A 6,915-nucleotide genomic window follows, 5' to 3' on the forward strand; every position below is an offset into this window, starting at 1 on the left:
CCGGCAGTGAATGAATGCGACCCCTGCGATTCGGCGCTCAAGGCAGTCACATGCCGTGACGTCACGGCATGTGACTGCCTTGAGCGCCGAATCGCAGGGGTCGCACAGGCGCGCATTCATTCACTGCCGGTCCACCGGCAGTGAATGAATGCGCGCCTGTGCGGACCCGGCCTAGATTTAACACGCGACCACCCGCCGCCCACCGACCGTCTCGAACTAACGCGTGTCCCCCCGCCGCCGCTGCCGCCTGGAACAGGCGCCCACCCGCCCGCGGCCTAGATTTAACACGAGACCACCCGGCTCCCGCCGCCTGGACCCACGCGGCCCTCCGACAGGTATTTAAAAATTTTTATTTTTTTTTCTGACAGGTTTACATCATTACATTTTCTCGATCATCTCTGTATCGCTTTTTTTTTTTATTGTTTTATTGTTTTTGAGTGTCTTAAGCGGTGTCGATGGATTTGTTACTAGACTCACAGTCCTAACTCCTACTAGGGGGAGGCGGTAAACTAACACGTTACGGCCGCGGCAAAACAGTGCGTTACTAATGAGATAACCTGAGCGCGCGTTACGGTATCGGAGGGGAATAGCTAATTCCTTCATTATACAGCTAATTCGTTCATTTACATGCCGGGTGGGGAAGGGTTACGCGTCTGTTTTAAGAAGCGCTACGGACGCGCAAAACTGGAGACTGTATCGCTGGTTTGCCTTACGCGTCCGAATTGTGTGCAGCGAGCTCGTTACAGATGAGAAATCTTCAAATGAATGTTACTGTATCGAGCTGTATATTTGCTCTTACAAACTACACTTAAGAGTGTGGGACAAGTGGAAAAACAAGGTGGTGGGTGATAGGGATTATTTTTATTTGTTTTATTTATATCAAAACTTCCCTATGGGATACTAGAATAAGATCTTTATAAATTGGTAGGACAAGGGTATAACATGCTATGAACATCTATTGTCTGGCGGCTCATTAAGGCCATATGAAGATCTTGTGGATCAGTATGGATTCGGTACAACTGACATTCTAGCCTATGCCCAGGTGAGACACTTTTTAACATCAAATAATGTATGTGCATCTCTAATTCCTGGTAAAATACTATCTGAATGCTATTGCTCTAGTGCCGCATGTGTAAAAGGCTTCATGTCTAAAATTTATAACATTCCTAACAATGATCCAAGACCATATTTCCTTATATGACCGCCTGATAAGCAGACCTAAACATCACAATCGATACTAAGATGTGGGATTGCATTCACACGTCAGTCAGCAAATGCTCCAACTCTGCACAACAGCAGGAAAACTGCACAAACTTTTAGTGAGGTGGTACATTACCCCAGCCCGCATCAAATGCATGTACCCATCTGCTAGCAATTGCTGTTGGAGACAATGTGGAGAAGTGGGAACGTTTCTCCAAATATGGTGGAGCTGTTCAAATTTTTTCACGTAGATAAGCAACTGAATTAGCCATGCTGTCTGGGTACGTCTTCCGTGCCACTAGGTGGTGGAGCTCTCTAAGTACAGCAAAGTCTTTCAGCCGGGTGCTCCCTCTTATATCCTCTCTGATTCACCTCAGGCTCCTCAGTCAGTTTTTTTCCGCGCGGCAGTTGGCACGAGGAGCTCTGCTCTCCTGTGAGAGAAACTTTCTGAAGAAAAAAAAAAACCGAAAGAAACCAGTGAAAGAAACAGCAGCACTTCTTCATTTCAGTAACAGTGAGAAGAATGCTACGTCCTGGTTTCAAATTTTGCTATTGTGGCAAAATTATGTCGGCCACCGATGGCCACACATCCTGTTACTTGTGTCTGGGTCCTTCCCATGACCAAGTAAATTGTGAGGACTGCGGATGTATGTCCCCACGAGCCCAGTGTCAGCGGGCAGCCAGGATACAGGATCTTCAAGCCAGGACTTTGGGTTCCTATGCCCATCTGAGACCTCGGTAAGGTCTTCACCAGGCCCGAAGAGAAGGAAGAGGTCTCCCTCATCGAGGAGAGCCTCCTCAGTAGACCCTGCGGTGTTAGAACACCCACCGTTGCTTGCCCGTGAAAAAACGGGGCACGGTGCTGGAGCTGCATCGGTGGGATCACCGATGCACACAGCACATCGACAATCAACGGTCAGACGAGCCGACGCAACTCAGAAGTTAAAAAGTGTCAAGGTACCAGGAGAGGTACGGCGCATAGACGCACCAAAGGACTTGCAACGCATCAACGCACTGAGGGACGTTCAACACATCAACGCACCGAGAACTAATCGACGCAGACACACCAGAAGATGTCCGGCGCATCGACGCAAGGATGCCTCGGCATCAAAAACGCTGATGCATCGATGCACAGACACTGCTGCATCACTCGCTTTTAAAAGGTGCATTGTCGACGCATACTGGCGCACTGCCGACACAATTAAGACAAAAACAACACAAAAAACAGCTTTCAGGTCATAAGAGACCAAGGGAAATATCTCCTCTGCCAATTGTGGACCCTGAACCAGAATTTTCACCTCCTCATATTTCACCTACATCTCCTTCTTCACATAGAACCTTCTCATCTGAGTCCATAGTTTCTATTAGTACATTGAGCCCTGGTCAACTTCAACCGGATCCAGATCATGATTCAGAAGAGGTAATCCCATCTATCTTCCACCAAGTACGGAGCCAATACCATCTCCGTCAACTTCAGGTCTAGCTACTCAAGCTATGACCTAAATTACCAATATTCTATCTCAGTTTCTACAATCAGTAGAAAAGTCAAATATTCCACCTCAACCGGCTACTTTGCCAACGATTCCAGTGGTCCCTACCGTACCGGATCCAGTACACAAGGTTCATCTAGTATCGCATTCATCCCCAATTGAATATGATACCGATTCCTCTGCAGATGATTCCACGGGTTACCCATCCGACCCTGCAGAGATACCTCCAGAACCATCTTCACCCTCAGAAGATTTATCTTACTCAATTCATTGAGAAGGTTGGCCAATTCTTAAAGGTTGAAACCAGGAAACTACCTGACCCACGTCAGGAAATGATGGGCATATTAAAAATTTTTGATGCCCCCACAGAACCAATAGCCCTTCCTCAGCATTCCGTTCTCACACAGCTGATAGAAAAATCCTGGGAGACTCTACTGCCCACAACACCAACATCCAGAAAAATAGATACGGAATATAAAATGAAGGATTCTCCTTTTCATGCTTCCACTCAGCTTCCGCATAACTCAACTGTCATTGAGTCAGCGATGCATAAGGCACGAAAACCTCGTATTCATGCAAATACACCACCACATAAAGACCATAAGCTGTTGGATGAGTTTGCAAGGAAATCCTTTAATTCATCAATGTTAAACACGCGTATTCAGAATCACCAATTCTATATTACTCAGTACCTGTTTAACAATTTACAGGCACTTAAGTCAGATCTTCAGCAGAGATTTCCCGATATGCCTTTACCTCCTCAATACCACAGCATGGAAGAAGGTTTAAGGCACTCGCTCAGGTCCGTTTATGAAGGATTCGATATCTCATCCAGGGGTTCAGCAAACGCTCTGGCTGCACGTCGTCTCCCATGGCTTCGTTCCAGGGCCATACGAGACGATGTCCATGACAAATTAGCAAATTTGCCGGGTCATCCAGACAACCTTTTCAGAGATAAATTCACTGAAACGGTACTGAAGATTAAGGAGCAGAAGACGGCTGTCCTCTCCTTGACTTCACCACATCAGCCATCCACTTCGCGACGACAATATCCTACCTTGGGTTCATACATAAGACCCCCCCTTTAGGTCATTTAAACAGTTTTCATACAACAAGCCTCAGCCCTACCAAACTTCAAGGCAACAACCGTACCAACCTCAAGTGCCTCGCCAAAGGACAAGGACCCTCAACCTGCAAAACCTCAGACCGGTTTTTAAGAATTTCGCCGCCACCATCTCATCACCCTCCCCCCCCCCCCCCCAAGTAGGGGGCAGATTGTCAAAACCTCTTCCTGCCTGGAATCATATCACATCACATGGGTGTTTATCGATCATAGCCCACAGTTACAATCTTCATTTCTCATCTCTCCCAAACCTTCCACATTGGATTCCGCAAAAACAATTAACATCTCACAAAGAACCTCTGCTGAAAGAAATTCAGAATCTTCTACAAAACAAGTGCATTCAGAGGTTATCTTCCCAACAAGTCCGTCTGGGATTCTACTCCCAATATTTCCTAATTCCCAAGAAATCAGGAGGTCTGCGTCCAATATTGGATTTCCGTTCCCTGAACAAACATCTCTACAGGGAGAAATTCAAAATTACTTCTCTCAAATCCATTCTTCCCTTTCTTCAACCAAAGGATTGGATGTGCTCCCTGGACTTAAGGATGCCTATGCACACATTCTAATACACCCCAGTTCCTGGTGCTACCTATGTTTCCAGGCGGACAATCAACATTACCAATACAAGGTTCTCCCATTCGGACTCTCCGCTGCCCCCAGAGTATTCACAAGTGTTTAGCAGTGGCGGTGGTGCACCTTCGTCGTCAAGGGATGCAAATATTTCCTTATCTGGACGATTGGCTCCTAGTAGTCTCCAATCAGACCCTGTTATGGGCAAATCTCCTATGAACTATTTCTTGCCTAGACAATCTAGGCCTTCTCATAAATTACGAAAAATCACATCTGCAGCCCACTCAAACTTTACAATTCATAGGGGCCGTCATTGATACGATACAGGACAAGGCTTTCCTTCCCCATCCGAGAGCAGTGGCTCTCTCTTCTCTGGCTACAGATCTCCTTCAGACTTCGATAACATCAGTTTGCCATATTCTAACTCTTCTCGGCCACATGGCAGCTGCCATATATGTAGTCCCTCATACACGACTCCACATGCGTCGCCTACAATGGGGACTAAAAAACCAGTGGAATCAATTAATCCATTATCCACTCTCATTACCATGACAAACAGTATGAAAATAGACCTTCAGTGGTGGCTTTCTCCATCAACACTGCAGACAGGGGCGCCATTGAGGCCGTTATGACATCATCTAATACTCACCACAGATGCCTCCCCCAAGGGTTGGGGAGCTCACCTAGACCAATTGACAACTCAAGGTTTATGGTCGACATTCGAGAGGACTCAACACATCAGCCTACTAGAGCTCAAAGCAGTCAGAAACGCCCTTCGTGCTTTTGAAGAATCTCTTCGAGGGAAGATAGTCATGATTCACACGGACAACCAAGTCATGATGACAAGGAAAGAGGGTCCGGTTCTTGGAACCTCTGCAAGGAGACGGTACAGTTACTGGAATGGGCTCATCAAAGATCAATATCTCTTCAAGCAATTTATCTGCCTGGAATTCAGAACTCCAGGGCAGACAAACTCAGCAGGATATTTCACCCTCACGAATGGCAGTTGGATAGGGAAGTAGCTCAATGCCTATTCATGATTTGGGGTCACCCATCAATCAACCTTTTTGCAACAGAAAACAACGCACAGCTGAAGAACTTCTGTTCAATATACCCGAGCTCGCAAAGGATCGCGTCTGATGCTTTTCTAGTGAGTTGGTCTCAAAACCTACTATATGCATTTCCACCAATAACTCTCAACTCCCGCACCATACAGAGATGCATCGAAGATGAAGCCGATTTGATCTTAATAGCACCAGCTTGGCCAAGACAACCATGGTACAGCTACCTAGTTTGTTTATCGATATGCAATCCCATTCCTCTGGGGAACAGTCCTCTGCTACTAACCCAGGACAACGGGTCTCTCCTAGATCCTTCTTCATTCCTCCCGTTACCTCACAGCCTGCAGGTTGAACGGGTCCCATACCAGCACCTAGATATTTCTCCTACTCTTCAGGACATATTGGTATCTTCAAGGAAACCTTCAACTCGACTCAATTACAAAAGAAAGTGGTTCCACTATGCTTCTTGGTGTTCAACAACGGAAACTGACTCGTTCACTTGCCCACCTGAACAACTTCTTTCATACCTCTATAATGAGGGCCTGGCGACTTCCTCCCTCCGAGTTCATTTAAGTGCTATTGCAGCTTACCATACTTACATTAATGGAGAACCCATTTCATGTCACACTTTAGTATCCAGATTCATGAAAGGAATACTACGTCTACGCCCTCCATTGCAAAAACCACCAGTAACATGGGACATTAACATAGTCATCGAACAACTAATGCTTCCCCCCTTTGAGCCATTAGACACTTGTCACCTTCCATACCTCTCATGGAAAGTTCTCTTCCTAGTTGCTTTAACTTCAGCAAGAAGAATAAGTGAACTGCAAGCACTAGTCCACTATCCACCTTATTTGCAATTTTACCATGACAAAGTGACTCTTCGCACTCACCCAAAATTTCTTCCAAAAGTTATTTCCAGTTTTCACATTAATCAGACCATAACCTTACCTATTTTTCATCCAAAGCCTCATACAAATGACAATGATCGAAAACTCCACACTTTGGACTGTAAACGTGCCCTAGCCTACTACAAGCAGCGCACTACTTCACCTAACAAACCTTCGCAACTTTTTCTATCTTTCAACCCGAATGCACAAGGCTGTCCGGTGACTAAACAAACTCTTTCCACATAGATTTCAAACTGTATTCAATTTTGCTACCAACAATGTTCATAAACTCTTTCTTCCACGCCAACAGCGCACCAAGTTCGTGCACTAGCAGCCTCGATGGCCCACTCCATGAAGTTCCCATCAGATATTTGCAAAGCTGCAACATGGTCATCGCTGCATACTTTTACATCTCATTACTGTTTGGACAAACTGTGAATGATGTAGTAATGGGTAGGACTATCCTACAGAAGAGCACATATTCATCGCATATACAACCTTCATAGGAACTGTCTGCCTAAAGACTTTGTATTGAGCAAATGAACAATCAATCCACATGAAAGCTCAATACTTCAGCT

This window comes from Rhinatrema bivittatum, chromosome 12 (genome assembly GCF_901001135.1).
Source record: "Rhinatrema bivittatum chromosome 12, aRhiBiv1.1, whole genome shotgun sequence".
Classification (NCBI taxonomy): Eukaryota; Metazoa; Chordata; class Amphibia; order Gymnophiona; family Rhinatrematidae; genus Rhinatrema; species Rhinatrema bivittatum.